This window comes from Telopea speciosissima, chromosome 5 (genome assembly GCF_018873765.1).
Source record: "Telopea speciosissima isolate NSW1024214 ecotype Mountain lineage chromosome 5, Tspe_v1, whole genome shotgun sequence".
Lineage (NCBI taxonomy): Eukaryota > Viridiplantae > Streptophyta > Magnoliopsida > Proteales > Proteaceae > Telopea > Telopea speciosissima.
The window spans coordinates 17,880,990-17,898,728 of NC_057920.1; positions in this window are offsets into that span (position 1 = coordinate 17,880,990).

Here is a 17,739-nt window from a genome sequence, read left to right on the forward strand (position 1 = left end):
GAGGGATAGGAGGAGAAATATTTTACACAAAGTGAAAAATCTCCAAACGAAATCCAGGAAAATGATAATCATATGTTAAACCATACAAGAGGGATATGAAAATTTGAAATATCAAGCACAAGTACGGGGATTCTCCACAGCCAAAAGGTCTTCATCAGTGATCTTGAAGAGTGCTACCAGGTACTGTAAGATTGGTTTTGGAATCAAATGCTTTGGGGGTTTTCATATAAAGCGTTTTTTATACATCTTCTTGTTCTTCAGAGGGGCTCTGACTTGACATTCGTGTTCTGAGAATATTTTCTTTTTTTGCAATTCTTTATTTTCATACCTTTTTTTACCTAGTTTGTTCTAAGAGAGATTTTTCAAAAAAGGGGGTCGATTGATTTGCAAGTTCTGCATGCCATCAGCTATAGAATCAGCAGGAGCTCTCTGGACATTAGGGTTGTAACTAGGCAGCGGAGGAGGAGCATTGTTGGGCCTTGATATCCTGAAGCGTATAGGAGACGCCATGGAAGAAGAATCACCACTGGATCTTGATCCCTTATCCAAAATCCTTGCTTATTCTCTGAAAATCCAACAAAACACAATCCAAAGTCCCAAATCGGAGAACGCCCAAGCCAAACAATTAAATTCCACCAAATTCTAAATAAAGAAAACAACAAATCTTCATCTCTGCAATTCTTTATTGTCATACCCTTTTTTACCTATTTTGTTCTAAGAGAGATTTTTCAAAAAATGCCGGGGCGTCAAAGTCAACTCCTGAATCAAGACAAGGTTGATGGATTGTTCTTCTAGTGAAGATGAATCAACGATGGGTTCTGATAAGAGGAATGGTACAACAGGGTATAATTTACCTACCAGGTACTGCAAGATTGGTTTTGCAGGAAGGAGAGAAGTAGTTGAACTAAGATAGAGGGAAGAAAGCCTCTTGCAAATTTCTTTTTCTCTGATTTTGTTTTTCCTTCTACTCGGATAGAGAGGACCCGGTACCTAAAACGGGTTGTGGTACATGAAATGATGCACACTAATCTCCACCACAGGATCTCTTTATGTCACGTGTCACACAGGGAAGGTGGCATTGCTGGGAATTGCCAGATTAAAGAATTGAAGAGGATTTTTATCATACGTCTAATCATGTCATGTAATTAATTATAGATAATTACTAAATTCGATTAGATGGATACACTATATCCAATAGAAATATGATCAACATTTTATTCATTGGATAGGCATATAAGAATTAAGTATTCTTATCCAATAGCTATAAAGTATCTATCATGTTTACACACAACCATGTATGATGTATGAGACCTTTTACCTTACTTTTTGTTAATGGTAAAAGAGTCTGTCATGGTGTGGAAAGCATACCAAAAATGTACCACATGATGTTAGAAACCCATAAAAAAATCAGATTTTTCCATAGTTTTTTATAAATATGTATGGCCAAAACCGAAGCCAATCTTGACAACAAATCGATACAACTTGAAAACCAAATCGAATCGAAACCAAACTTTCCTTATTAATTTGGTTTTGGATTTACCATTCCCACACTGAAATTGACTCAACTTGAACCTGAGCCGATTGATTGACACCATATTGAGTAGTTGGGTTTTTTCTTGGGGTTACATGATCATCCAGTGAGAATTAGAAGACTCTGGTGAAGCTTTGACATTTTCTTTGAAATAAATCTCGTAGTGACATGTACGTTGTACTTGGCATTAATATAATTATAAGATTCCAATCAAATGCGTTGTGATATATATAAAGTTTTTTTTTTATGAAAGAAAATAAAATAAGGATAATTTACACATACTGTCCCTGAGGTTTGATAAAAGGATGATTTTACCCCCTCCCCAGTTTTGAAAAATTCTGCATACCTCTTAAGGTTTGCAAACGATAGATTTGAATTGACGAAATTGCCCTTGTAAAAAAAAAAAAAAAAAACCTGCAAGGGGAAGATGAGTTGCTGATTTTATGCAGAAACCAATTCCAATATCTTCACTTCTCCTTGAAATCGAATTTGCAGAAGAAGAAGATGGATTATTAGGGATTGTAGCCATCTGATCAAGCTGATCGGCTTTCCGACAACAAGCAATAAACAGAGACATCTACGAAATTCCATCCCCCAAAGCGTGATGGATTCTCAATACACTACACTTTCGTTCCCTTACCAAGAGTGCGAAGGTGAGATAGCAAGCAGCAGATCTCAAATCAAGGATCGCCATTGTCATTAAGCTGTTTTAGTGTAGCAATTGATCATGATCCTTGATGCAGATCTGAAGACCTTCCCGCAGGAGATTGAAGAGAAGAAGAGGCCAGCCTAAAAAAGAATTCCAGCATTCCCTACAAAACCTGCAACTCATCTTCCCCAACTCTTTTTCTCTGTCTCTCTGCAATACAATCGTTTTTTCTCTTTTAGGGTTTACTTCCTTTCTTCTCCATTTGTAATCTATTTCTTCCAATGACTGTGCAGTAAGTCACGCAACCTAATAATCCATGAAAAATGTGTGTATAATCCACTCCTTATTAATTAATCTAAACATATAAGTATTTCTAGGGAAGGAATCACCGACATCTCATGGAAATGGAAAAAATTGATATCCTAATCTGTTATTTCTTCATTATCATTCGGTAATTGATATCCTAATCTGTTTTCTGACTCTTCCATTGAATCCGCAGTTCCTGTGGGAGCAAGTGAAGATTTAGGGTTTTTTGACGATTTGAAATCCTTAACCTAGGGTTTTGTAACCTGTGTTTTTTTGTGAGAACGATTCTGAGAAGGAAACATGGCATCAATAGACAAGGAAGAGAGAGAGAAGATAGAGCAACACCTCGTGTCCCTCACGAAGCAGTGTATGAACACATAACTAGACGATGATTACATTCGTATTATGATTTTGCCTGACTTCTTTCCTAATTTCTGGGTTAGATGGATGGCACTGGATCCCAGAAAATTATGCAATTGGTAGATACAACTATGGAGATTGCAAACAAAGTTGGTGCTGCTGATATAATAGGAAGATTGTTTGAGGATCTTAAAGATGAGAGTGAACCATATAGGCGAATGGTGATGGAGACAATTGGGAAAGTCCTTACGAACTTGGGTGCTTCTGATATTAATGATTTGGAAGAGAAACTTATGGATGGAAGCTTATATGCTTTACAAGAGCAGACCAGTGATGAAGATAACGTTATGCTCAATGGGTTTGAGGCAGTGGTCAAGGCTCTTGGGATCAGACTGAAACCCATCTTCTCCAATCGATTCGGGAAAGATGAGTTGCAGGTTTTTTCTTTTTTTTTTACAAGGACAATTTCGTCAATTCAAATCTAAATTTTAACGTAGTTAGTCATGAATTGACGGAATGGGCTTATTTGTTACCATTTACAAACCTCAGGGGGTACACAGAATTTCCAAAACTGGAGGATAAAATCATCCTTTCGTCAAACCTCAGGGGTGGTATGTGTAAATTACCCATAAAATAACTAGTAAAAAATAGAAATATCTGCATTGCCTTCTTTATACAAAAATTACAAAAATTCTTTACCACACATTTAAGTTACAACACCTTTTTTTTTTGGTAGAACATTTAAGTTACAACACCACAATCAAGTTAAGCATGTCCTCTCTCGGAATCCGGATCAGCTACCCACATAGGGATGGGTGGGGACAGATCTGACCTCTCCCTGGGGCATGGATCCTACCCCATGGAGGGTTCAGATCTATCCCGACCCTATCCCGAATCTGAATACCTTATCTCCCCAGGACCCACAAGTTTAAGAAGAATAACATTGACTTAAATGGTTTTGAGAGCAGCCCCGGTCCAATCAGAGCTCTGAGGCTAGCTCCAGTGGCTGATCTCTTAAACCAGATGGCTATGACCCACCCATGCTTGGACCTGTTCACACATCATCCCTACAAGTGTCCCTTAATTCCTTTAGAAAACATCAATCTGTACAAGGGCTGTGAACCAATCTTTTCTTTATATATAATGTTTTGTTTTACCAAAAAAATTATAGGTGAGGAATTGGACTGGCTTGGCTATTGCAAGGATTCTTGGTTGTGCACCTTAATCCAGGGTTTTAAGAATCGGGTATCGTATCAGTGAATCAGCCGGCTGATCTCATTTTCCACCGATTCAACATGATCAATTCATACCCAAAACCCCTAGAAATTTCCTATTTTTGAATGTAAAGGTCGATTCTAAGGTTCTTGAGCATCAATTCGAACTGATTTCGATCCAAATCGAATCAAAATGACCAATGACCGTCACAATTTCATTTTTTAAAACCCTGCTTAAATCTCATGAAGACGAGGCTCTAGATGTATTGTGGACACTAAATACTAGTCAAACCTCAAACACCTTTAAACGCACATTATCTAACGAAACTTTGCTGCTACCTGCATAGCAGGAATGCTCCTGTTACCCTACTGGCAGCCAAGGAAATGGGATCTAAAAGGATGATTTGGAAAGAAAGTAAAACCTAAGAGGTTATTTATGAACCCAAAGGGGAAGTGAATTATTCCATTTCCTTGGCTGCCAGCAGGGTAGCAGGAACATTCCTGCTATGTAGGCATCAACAAATTTTTTTCCCCACATTATCTTACCAAGTTGCTATCAATATCCTTCACTCTCTCCTCTTAGCTCTTCAACTGTTTTTTTTTTAAATAATGAAAAAAAAAACCACTTGTCTTTTTTGTGAGAAGCAATTTTCTATCCTGGAGTATAGCCAACGCCAACACTCCCATGTGTTTATCTCTCTCCTCCTCAAAACAAAGGGGTAGAAGTGTCTTTTCATATGGGGAGGAGAGAGAAACTCATGGAAGTGCTGATGTAGGCCATAGTCCCGGACAAAATTCTTTTTTCTTTTTTTTTATTTTTTATTTTGAATAAAGAAAAAACCCACTTGTCCGACGGATTAAAAAGATTAGGGAGGGGGAGGGGCAGGGAGAGGGGGGGGGGGGAATTACAATCACAAAATCACCCTTATATATACATATTTACTTCTTTTTTTTGTGCAAACCTGGTATTTACTCAAAGTATCTTATTTTGAACTTTTATTTTAATTTTTTATAACAAAAAATAAGTTCAAAATATTTTGAACTTATTTTTTGTTCCCTAGAAAAGTAAAGTTCTACCTCTCATTCTCCCTTGGTATTTTAATATACCCTTTTGTTCAAGTAACTCCCTTAATATACTTTTTATCAAAAAAACCTCCCTTAATATACTGAGGTCAAGACGTGTCCCACTGCCGGTAAGATGGCTCCAAATATACCCTTATTGACGTCTTAGATTGGGTCTATATGACACTTGGCCAAAGGTCCAAAATATCCTCAACCGATAAATCAGCTGAGGTCTAGATGTAACCGACTAGTGGACAGATGAGTCTACATATACTTCAATTGATAAATCAACTCAGGTCCAAATATACCCTCTCCGATGACTCAGATCATCAGATGAAGTCCAAATATACCCTCAACTCGCAAACTGGCAAACTAGCAAAGGACCAGAGCACTGTTAGCAAAAACACGTTTAAAACTCCGTTTAGGCAGTTTAAACACATTCTCGTTTTTTACTGTTTTAAACACGTTTTGTTTTATGTTTTTTAAACATACGGTAAAAAATGGCAAATGGCAAGCATTCCCGTTTTAAACACGTTTAAAACACATTCTCGTTTTTTTGGTATTTTTTAAGACCTTAGAGTTAACTAACCATAGCTCTCTCCCGAACTCTAATCGGCCTGATTCTTTCACCGACGTAAAGATAACTCAAAGGGCTATATTTTTCATGATATCACCTTCAACTCAATGTCAATGCACGGACACCGAAAATAAAAGCATGTATTTCGAATAAAAAATCCTCAATTTATATGAGAATAGTGCCTTTTTTTTTTGTTCCGTTTTTTTAAAATATAAACGTTTAAAACCCGTACCGTCTATTTTCCGATTTTTACCGTTCTTTTTTTTTTTGACCATTTTATTTGACCGTCCGTTTGTAATTTTTTACCGTTTAAAACCCATACCGTAAGACTCCATTTTTTTGTCGTTCCCGTTTTTGCTAACTATATGGTCTAGAGTCCACATGTATCCAGTGTCGGTCAGATGGTCCAATATACCCTCAATGGTAAATCAATTGAGGTCCGGATAAACATATAAGGCATACCCAACGCACGAGGCCGCCATTGCAAGGTCTGGGGAGGATCATAATGTACGCAACCTTACCCCTACTTCCCAGAGAGGCTGTTTCCAATGACTTGGACCCGTGACCACTTGGTTACAATGAAGAAACCTAACCGTTGCACCAAGCTCTACCCTCAAAAATGGAAAAGAGAACGCTACCCCTGCTTTTGCACGAGGCTCTCGTCACTATGGGATCTGGGGACAATCATAATGTACTTAGCCTTATCCCTGCTTTCGCAAAGAGAGGTTGTTTCTAGACTCGAACCTGTTAATTAAAACAAATGCAATATACAGATTCGAATACCATGTACTAATTCATGTTTCCAACAAATAACATATATAGAATTCATGATTCCACACAAATATATTGTACAAATTCATGATTCCAAGCATATACAATGTCCAAATTCACAAATAGCATGTAGCTTCCGTCTTTATAATAGGCACAAATCATTCTTAAATTGTATCTTAAAGACATGATCAAACTAGGTTCACATTCGAATCGTTATCGTCTACGTTCCCTGGCTGGTGCGGTTCCCTAGTTCCTCTCACAAGAGCGGGGTAGGACCCACCCAAGGCACTTGACCGAACACTCTGCTCGGGTGGATCCGGTAGATTATTCCTTGTGAGAAGCACTAAGGAACGCACCGGTCAAGGAACTGCATATCATAAAAATTCCACAAACAATAGATTCTACCTTTTCTTTTCTTGTTGATGTGAAATGAAGGAAGAGCTCTTTTCAGTACTGCGGAATAAAGAGTCGTAAGGTAGATTGTAAGGCGGGGATGTTGAGAAGAGCAAAAAGGTATGAGAAATAGAACAGGTAGGGCAGATGTTACCCAGCATAGATCTGAAGCGCCAAGATTCCTCCATCTTTAAGTTGATCCTTTTTTCCGAAATTCCACCACAGCTCCGTCAACAGAGAAGAAGAGCTCAAAATATAGATATAATAGGGTTTTATATGGTTCGAAGGTTTTGCACGACAGAGCTAAACGCTAAGACATTCATCTGTTGGATGTTCCCTGTGCTCCATCCCTGTAGCCAATAGAATAATCAATGAATTTGAGATTTAGGGTACACGAAGACGTTCATCTATTGGATCTTCCCTGTGCTCCAGCCCTGTAGTCAATAGAATAATCCATGGATTTGAGATTTAGGGTTTTGTACCTTACGATTGTTATAATGTTAATTGTATAAAGAGCATTCATTCAATGTGATTGGGACGTAAAGCTTTCATCTTAGCAACCGCACGAAGCCACTGTTGAATTGAATTGCAACCCCTATCTCGGTTGAAGACTTGGAGGGTTCGTCAGATTTTGGGGTATTTTTTCAACTGGATTGTCAGATTTTGGGGAAGATGAGTTGCAGTTTTTTTTTTTTTTTTTTTTTTTTCTTTCTTAAAAGGACATTTTTGGTAGTTCATCTCATGCTTTTTAATTAATGTTGTTAGTCTAATCGGAATGAGGTTATGTGTTACCGTAAAGAATCTCGGGGGGGGGGGGGGCACGCAGATTTTCCAAAACTGAGAGATATTTTCATAATTAAGACAAACCTCAGCGGTGGTATATGAAAAAAACCTTTTTTTTTTTTTTTTTTTTTTTTCAATTTTGACTCCATATATTATTTTACCAAAGATTTGGTTATTAATTTAAAGGTCCATTTGGGAATGCTAACTTAAGATCGAACATACTTCAAAATAATTCTAACTTATGAAGTTGGTAGTGTTCAGTTTCAACTTATTAATTGAATACAAAATAATTTACCAAAAAATAAAAAAATTGAATACAAAACAAGAAGTAATATAGACTAGTTTCATGATTTGAGGAAAAATAAAAAGGATAGTGGATTGCATATGTCATGTGATTGAAATTAGTGTCTTATTATAATATTATTGAATATATGTAACATGTGTAAGGAATTTTTTTTTTTTAATTACTTTGGATTGCTTGAAACCGTTTAGTAACTAAAACCGACCCACTCATTAGTTAATGCTCTTAGATCTCAGATTTGAAACCGATTGGTTTATTAGTCCGATTCTGGTCCTGACCCTTAAGGACCAGAATCATTAATGAATCAGACCAATTGACACCCCTAGTATCACCCCCTCACATGAACAACAATAATATATGGAGTTTGCAATTTCATTTTTGAGCTGATGTTGTGCACAATTTTTACCCCATTTTTTCCCCTGGAATATGGATCGTGACGGAAATAGGCAAGAGATACCTGATCACGTGGTTCCTGCACTAGCACGCGATGAATGAAAACGATAATGGATCATTTGCAAGTACCAATAGGTTAACGTACATGTGAGAGCCAACCACCTATCCTATTTTTGCCATTTACAAGGGGAGGAGTGGTTTTTATGAAAACAAAATTAAAATGTTCACCTGTTGATACGTGTAGAGGAACCGAACTCAATGAAAGCGTACTCAAAGCATCAAAATGGATGAGATTTTTTCTACCAAAAAAATAGAGGGAAAATTACATGATTAGGTACTTTTGGATTTTCATTTACAAAACTATCCATCCTATGTTTGAGTTAACAAAAATAGACAAAAACAAGTTTAGTTTTACAAAACTAGACAAAAGAGTGACTCTCCTTCATCCTTCGTCTTCCTCGGCAGTTCCCCTCTAAAAAAACCTCTTTTTTTTTCCTCGGTTACTTGGGATAGTAGAGAATGGCAGTGGCGGGGACAGGGGTGGGGTTGTAGGGGAAGAAGGATGCTTGGGCAAGGAGGCAATGACAGGGGTAAAAATGCCTAAAAAAGTAAATGTGGGAGGGAGAGACTATTTTGTCCAGTTTTGTAAACCTTAACTTGTTTTTGTCTATTTTTGTTAACTCAAACATAGGGTGGAACGCCTATGAACCATGGATTTGCCTTGGCGACTTCAATGAGATTACGAGAGCGGAAGATAAATATGGAGGTATACCTAAAATTGTGTCCCAACTTCTTTACTTTAACAATGCAATTGATGCTTGTGGTTTGATGGAACTGCCCTTCTTAGGACCTCTTTTTTTCTTGGACAAATAAAAGACAAGGGAATGAGTTGGTTATGGAAAGTTTGGATAGGGTTTTCTGTAATAGTAGTTTCGCGTGCTTATTTTCTTCTTTTTCTGCCCAAAGACACACTATGATAGGGTCAGATCACACCCCTTTGTCCGCTAGCTTGTTGGCTTCTAATAGGGGTAAGGGTACCGGGTTTCGTTTTGAGGCTAAGTGGGAGGGTCATCCCGAGATCAGCGAAGTACTTGCGGCTACTTGGACTGTGGACCTGGTTGGTTCCTCTTTATTTAAGTTAAAAACAAAGCTCCGGAATTGCTCTCACTTGCTTAAAAAATGGAGTAGGAAGACCTTTGGGAACGCAGGGATAGAGATTTGTAAGGTTAAGGAGGCCTTGGAAGGTATCCAGTCCAGCCCTGATAGGGCTTCAGGTTTGGATCAGGAGGCCGAACTTTGCTCTAGGCTTGAGACCCTAATGCGTCAGGAGGAACTCCATTGGGGCCAGAGGTCGAGGATCCAGTGGCTTAAGGCGGGACTGTAACACTGCTTTTTTCCATATGTTTGTGGTCCATAGAAGGCATTTTAATTGTATTAATAGGATGCGTGATGAGGAGGGGAACTGGATCACTGAGTCCTCGGCTTTGCATGCCCACATCCTTGCCTATTTTGATTCCTTGTTTGCTAGTTCTGTGTCGAAGGCGTACCCCCCTATTTTGGATTGTGTGAGCCCTAGGTTGACCAAGGCTCAGAATGACTCCCTTTGTAGACCATTTTCGAGCCACGAGATTAAGGCTACCGTCTTCCAATTTGGAGCCTACAAGGCCCCTGGCTTAGACAGGTTACCTGGGCGCTTTTATCAGTCTTTTTGGGGTATTGTGGGGCTTGTCGTGGTGTCGACTATCCAGAGATTCTTCAGTAATGATTTTATGCTTCGGGACTTTAACAAGACGGTTGTGGTCCTCATCCCTAAGAACAATCACCCTGAGATGATGAGCCATTTCAGGCCCATCAACCTCTATTCGGTGTTCTACAAAATTATAGCCAAGTGTCTTGTTAATTGGCTGAAGCCCATTTTAGATAACCTAGTGAGCTCGTTTCAGAGTGCATTTGTACCCACACGGGCCATCTCGGACAACATTTATGTGGCCCATGAGATCCTCCACCAAGTGAGGCTCTCTAAAAGCAAAGAGGGGTTTATGGCCTTTAAGATTGACTTAAGCAAGGCATATGATAGGGTCGAATGGTCCTTCCTATGGCATGTGCTGGCCCGAATGGGGTTTTCTGCTACTTGGATTGGTTGGATTATGCAATGTGTCACCACTGTTGAGTACCATGTCAAGCTTCATGGTTTTGTGATTAGCCAAGTGACCCCTAGGAGGGGCTTAAGGCAGGGGTGCCCCTTAATCCCATACCTCTTTATTCTGTGTCAAGAAGTTTTGTCTTGTTCTTTCCTCCAGGCTGAGGTAGCATCCCTACTCTCTAGCATCCGGACTAGTAGGACTGGGCCTAGGATTTCTCACTTGTTTTTTGCTGATGATTGCCTATTTTTCTTTAGAGCCAAGTGTTAGAAAATGAAACTTATTGGGTGAATATTGGATATTCAACCCAATATTTGATTCCCCTAGCAATGCATATCTTTCCTTGTAGGAAAAGGTTAGATGGGCTAGCAATTGAGTCTCAATAGGAAACTCAATATGCCTTGCCTATGTGAGCTACCAAATTGGGATTGTGTGAAGTGCAATTCATATTTAATTATGAGATTGCAAAATCACAGACAATGAATGCATAAGGCACCAAAATCGTGGAGCTCTCCCTCTCCCTCCTAAACCGTTTTCTCCTTCCCTCTCTTAGTGTTTTGATCTGAGAGATAGTCCAAGCTTTTGTGCTCTTGGAAGTGTGGAGGAGATAGGTTGACCGTGTGGGGAACGTAAAGCTTGCGTGGTGCGTGGAACGATCGTGAAAGGGCTATCATTGATTGGAGGTCTTGCATCTGTGAGGCTTAGGTAATAATCGATCCCTGTATTGTTCTGTTATTGAATGACTTCTCCCGTCGATATCTTGATCTTGTATTCGCTTTTGCATGAAGCGCACTTTGGATGCTATCACTAGTAGCAGAGCCTCGTTATCGATGGGGTTGTCTTCTATTCTCCATTATGCATGTGATGCTCTTAAAATTTTTATTTAGTTTTTATTATTAAAAAAAATATTTGGGATGAGATGCATGCGAGGAAGGGGCCGTGGGCTTGCTGCCCTGCGCGCGCCCCACCTGCCACACGCACCCCAACCCCCTTGCCGTGAGCCTGCCCCTCTCTTATCGCACGCTTGGCTCCCTGCTGCGTGTGCCATGGCTGGCTGCCCCGTGCACGCCTTGGCAGCCTTGCTGCGTGCGATGGTGCCTGTGTGCCTTTGTGTACCCTGCGTTTATGGTCTTCCCTTCTATATGCGTTTCCTTTGGCTACTTTGTGTAGTAGTTTTTCAAAAAAAAATCTGGTTTGCTTATTGAAGGGAGTTTCATTGGAAAAGATGGGTGAAGAGATTCCTCCCTTCACCCACCTTCCCCAATAGGCATAATGGCTTATTTTAATTTTTATGGGTTATTTAATTTTATTTTAAGCATGTATGTGATCATATGATGAGGGGGGCTTTGTGACATAACTATTATGACATATGTTGTCATGGTAATGGCTATGTGATGCACATGATCATTGTGACATTGATTGTCATGGTAATGGTCATGTGATGCACATGATCATTGTGACATAAGTTGTCATGGTAATGGTTATGTTATGGGTGCATTGGATGCACATGATCATTATGACATTGGTTGTCATGGCAATGATGGTTTTATGTGTTTTTGGTAATTTTCACATAAAGATATTAGAATATTAATTTTTTGAGCATCATATATGTAATGAGGACCATGGTTATGGGATTTAAAAATTACATGCATTAGATGAATGTGTGTGCTAGGCATGGCATGGATGTGGTTTTATAGGAAATTCCTTTTTATTCTCCAGGCAATCCAATTTTGATGGACTAGTTTCCTGTTATGTAATTTTATTTATTTGAAAAAGGTTGTAATAATTTTTGAATTAGTTTAAAATTATTCATTGTATCCGCTTGGAGATTGTGTTGAGATTGGGATCGTGATTTTGGATCGTGGAGCAAGGATCTTGTCGGTTCGTTGGAGAGAGGATTGAAGGAAGGATTTGCTCATTTGAAGCGTCCAAGTGTATTACAGTTTTGGGATTTTCCTATGATAGTTAGTTGCATATACATTATTACACTATTATTGCCATGAGTGGGAGTAACATATGAGGCTATGATTGCTCCCATCCATCTTTTAATCAAAGTGAGTTTATCATGGATATGAACTCATGTTGATTAAAGATGCTATCCTATAACCATTGGTGTTTATTTTTTTTTTCCCTTAGATGGATGTGCTATTATGCTTTTATATTGGATGTATGATTATGATTTTTATGCGTTTTCGTTATCCCTCAATTTTAATACAAGTGTGATATGAAAACCCTGGTTGGTGGGATTCTCATAGCCTCCTTTAGTTGGTGGGTGTAGAAATTTCATTGATCTACCCTTGCAGATGCCAATAGGATAATATTTGGGTGAATTGGTGAAATTGTCTGCACTCATCTCACATGTGATAGATAGAGAATGTGGTCAGTGGTATATATACTATGCTAGTAGGTATTAACCCATAAACACCATAGTTCCCTCCAAAATTAAGGGTAAACACTTGACTTGAGTGTGTGTCAACCGATAAGAATGAGTATAACACTCAGGTGGCCAAATCACATTGGAAGTCTAAGTGACGAACAGAATAGTCCACCCAACCAACATGTGAATGATGAACTCTAATAGGCTAAGTCAGGAGCATGAGGATTGATGGTTTTCAATTCATGCCCTATAAGCTAGAGGGAAGCTTAGGGTGTGATTGACCATTGATTGTTCTTACCCTAGTTGTTTCAATGGTTGTTGATCATGTTAATTGTTAATTTTTGTCCATTATGTAGGTTTAAGAATGTCAACCCAAATCAACTATGCCAACCTTATTAAAGACCATATTTTGACCGGCCCAAACTATGTTGACTGGAGGAGGAACATCAAGTTACTCCTGTCTACAAAAAGTCTAATGTCTGTCCTGGATGAAAAAGAGCTTGAATTCCCCAATGAGAAAAACCCCGAATCTAAGCCGGCCTATGAGTTGTTTCGACAGAAAAATTCTAAGGCCAAACTCCTCATGTTGAGTTCTCTAAAAAAGACCATCGCTGATTCGGTCAAGGATCTGTATTTGACTAAAGACATGATGGAGGAGTTGAAGGAGATGTTTACGAGAAAAGAAAGGCATGCCCATCATCAACAGGTGACACTCCTCCATAGCACGAAGATGACTCAAGGAATTATGGTTATAGATTATGTGATGAAAATGCGAAACTTGTTCCAAGAACTGGAGAACCTTGAGACATCCTTCAAGCTGAATTATAAGACGGATGTCATCTTCTACTCTTTGCCTCAGGAGATCTACAGATCATTTATTGTTAATTATAATATAAATAAACTCTCCGTCGAACTCCCTGAGCTGGGCAACATGTTGCAAGAAGTGGAAGCTGTATCCAAGAAGCAGAAAGTGGAGGTCTTGACTACAAAGGACAAGTCTTCTTCCTCCAAGCCCAAGGGCAAGAAGAAGAAGAAGAAGGCTGATAATGGAAAAAACCCTAAGGTTGGCAATAAGGGAATTCAGAAGAACAAGGGCAAGGGGACTTGTTTCTATTGTAAGAAGGACAAACATTGGAAGAAGGAATGTCGTGCTTTCCTGGTTGCTCAGAAAAAGAAACAGGGAAAATAGGAAGAAGGTATTTCTGAAACCTTAGTCCTTTATGGGTCTAATTTGTCAGAGGAACCTACTAACACATGGTTAGTGGACTCAGGGTTTACCGCCCATATTTACAACTTGTTGCAGGGGTTCAAGCTGACAAGAAGGCTGAGTAAGGATGATGGTCGTTTGAGAACGGGTACGGGTGCTGAGGCTGTTGCTGAGGCCATTAGAGATTTCACTTTAGTTTTTAATAGTACTTTAATTTTGAGAGTTGTTTTTATGTTCCCCTATTTAGGAGGAACATTATTTCTGTTAGTAGGCTTATCAAGGATGGTTACACTTTTCTTTTTTGTAATAAGTTAACTATTTGGTTTAATAATTCTTTTATTGCTTCTGGTCTACTGGATAACGGATTATATCTCTTAAAACCAGTACTAGAGGTAAATGAGATCTCCAATAATTCTATAAAAGGAAAATCAACCCAAGATAATTCAACATAACTTTGGTACTTGAGGTTAGGTCATATTGGAGTAGAAAGGATAAACAGGTTGGTGAAGGATGGACCTTTGGATTCATTGAAGATAGAACCTTATCCAAGCTGTGAGTCATGTCTACAAGGAAAGATGGCCAAGAAACCCTTCTCTAACAAGGGAAGAAGAGCCGAAGCTGTGCTAGAATTGATACACTCTGATGTGTGTGGACCCATTAACGTTCAGACGAGGTATGATTACGAATACTTCGTAACCTTCATTGATGACTACTCTCGTTATGATTATATATACTTGATGCACTGCAAGTCGGAAACCTTTGACAAATTCAAGGAATTCCGAGTGGAGGTTGAAAAATAGTTGGGTAATAGCATCAAGTGCCTCCGATCTGATCGAGGAGGAGAGTACTTATCAGATGAGTTCAGGGACTATCTGAAAGAAGCTGGGATTGTAACTCAATTGACTACCCCAGGAACACCTCAACAGAACGTAGTTTCAGAAAGGAGGAATCGAACCTTGTTGGACATGGTTCGGTCCATATTAAGTTATTCAGAACTGCCATTGAGTTTTTGGGGTTTCGCACTGGAAACTGCCACCTATATACTAAACGGGGTACCAACAAAATCTGTGATCAAAACACCTTTTGAGTTGTGGTATCGGCGTAAGCCTAGTCTTCAACATCTTTAGGTGTGGGGTTGTATAGCACATGTAAGGAAACAACAGACAGATAAGTTGGAATCCCGAACAGATAGATACTATTTCTTGGGATACCCTAAGACTACAATACGCTACTACTTCTATGATCCTGTTAATCATAAAGTCATAGTTAGTAAGCATGCGACATTTCTTGAGGATGACATGATCTCACCAAGGTTAGATCTAGTGGTCATTAAAGAAATAACTAATGACCAAGTGTCCTCTGTGCCGACAGAAATTTTAGTTGACGTACCCACAGTTGAGCAACAACCTCAAGAGCCTAGGAGGAGTAGGAGGTCTATCACACCACCAACTTGTTTGAACCTTCTCATTAAGGAGGATCAAAAGGTGGAAGAATTCCACATGGTGTTTGATTGTTAAGACACAGATCCTTATACTTACGCTGAAGCTCTTAAGGATGTAGACTCGGTGAAATGGCATAAAGCTATGCACAGTGAAATAGATTCCATGGATTCTAACCATGTCTGGACTCTTGAAGATCTGTCGTAAGGGGTAAAACCCATTGGCTGTAAATGGATCTATAAGAGGAAGAGAGGTGTAGATGGAAAGGTGGAACGTTCCAAGGCAAGACTGGTGGCGAAGGGATACACTTAGAAAGAGGGTATTGACTACGATGAAACCTTCTCACCGGGAGCAATGATTAAATCCATTCGGATTCTATTATCAAATGCTGCATACCATGATTATGAGATCTAGCAGATGGATGTACAGATCGCTTTCCTTAATGGTTATCTTGATGAGGTCATATATATGAATCAACCAGAGGGTTTTGTTTTCCCAGGGGAGGAAAACAAGGTATGCAGGTTGTTAAGGTCCATTTATGGATTAAAACACGCTTCCAGATCATGGAACATCCGTTTTGATCAAACTATCAAGGAATTTGAGTTTGAATAAAACATTGATGAACCATGTGTGTATAAGAAAATCTGTGGGGGTGCCCGTCTGTTTCCTTGTCCTATATGTGGATGATATACTACTCATTGGGAATGATGTGGAGTTACTTTCATTTGTAAAGATGTGGTTATCCAAAACATTCTCAAAGAAAGATCTGGGTGAAGCTAGCTACATCCTAGGAATTAAGCTTGTGAGAGATAGTAAGAAGAGGATGTTAGGATTGTCACAATACACCTACATTGACAAAGTGCTTGAGAGGTTCAACATACAGGATTCGAAGAGAGGTAATGTGCCTCTCAGACATGGAATCGGTTTATCCAAGTCACAATGTCCTCAAACTCCTGAGAAAATTGAGACTATGAAGAGAGTTCTTTATGCTTCTGCAGTAGGAAGTCTGATGTATATCATGTTGTGTACCAGGCCAGATATTTATCATGCTGTGGGGATTATGGGTCGATATCAGTCCAATCCAGGACAAGAACATTGGACAACTGTCAAGGGGATCCTCAAGTACCAGAGGAGGACCAAAGATTATTGCCTTGTATATGGTTGTGATCAGTTGTCAGTAGTTGGATATACATATTCGGATTTCTAAACTGATAAGGATGGTAGAAAGTCTACCTCTGGGATGGTTTTTATGATCGGTGGGGGTGCAGTGATTTGGAGGAGTGCCAAACATAAGTCAATAGCTGATTCCACAATAGAAGCTAAGTGCTTGGCAGCTAGTGAAGCAGCCAAGGAAGGTGTTTGGTTCAAGAAATTCTTGATAGACCTAGGGGTGGTGCATGAGCTAGTGGAGTGACCCATACAATTGTTATGTGACAACAGGGGAGCTATAGCACAAGCGAAGGAACCAAGAGCTCATCAGAGGAACAAGCATGTGGAGCAAAAATATCACTTGATTCATGAGATTATTCAGCGCGGTGACATAGCCAGAGCTAAGGTTGACACTACAGATAACTTATCTGACCCCATGACTAAAGCATTATTTCCTAGTGTTTTTGAGAAACATGTTGGAAATATGGGGGTGAAGTCCATAGGTAACTGGCACTGATGTACAAAACTCCTTCTATTTGAATTAATAAATTTTAATTTTGATTAGCATGATCAGTTGTTGAGTTCAGTTATTGTTCTTAGGTATTCATACCTAAAACTATTCACCACTGGGGATGGGACTGGACATCTCATCCGGCATGGTGATCACATTGTGTGTGCTTAGGGAGGATATTTTTTCAAGACACAAATGTGAGTGTACATTCGGTATGTACATTGGACTGGATTACTTGAGAATTTCACATGTGGTATACTGTCAGTTTATAAAGAAAATGAAATTCTCTTAAGTAGTTCACGATTGATCCCTTGACCTAAGGGGTCCTTATCGATGCATTCATATGTTGAGAGTTTTGGTGTACCAACGGTTGATGTCTCTCTCTGACTATATATCGGTGCACTGGATTCTCAGTATCTAACTGTATTTGAAAGAGATGCCCAACATGGAACCCACAACCCATACGTTGGGAGTATGTTGAGGATTCTATACAGGATTGGACACAAATTCGGTTCCGGTAGCATTTTCAAAATGTTTTTGAAATGTTTTTAGGTATATATACAAAACATTACCTA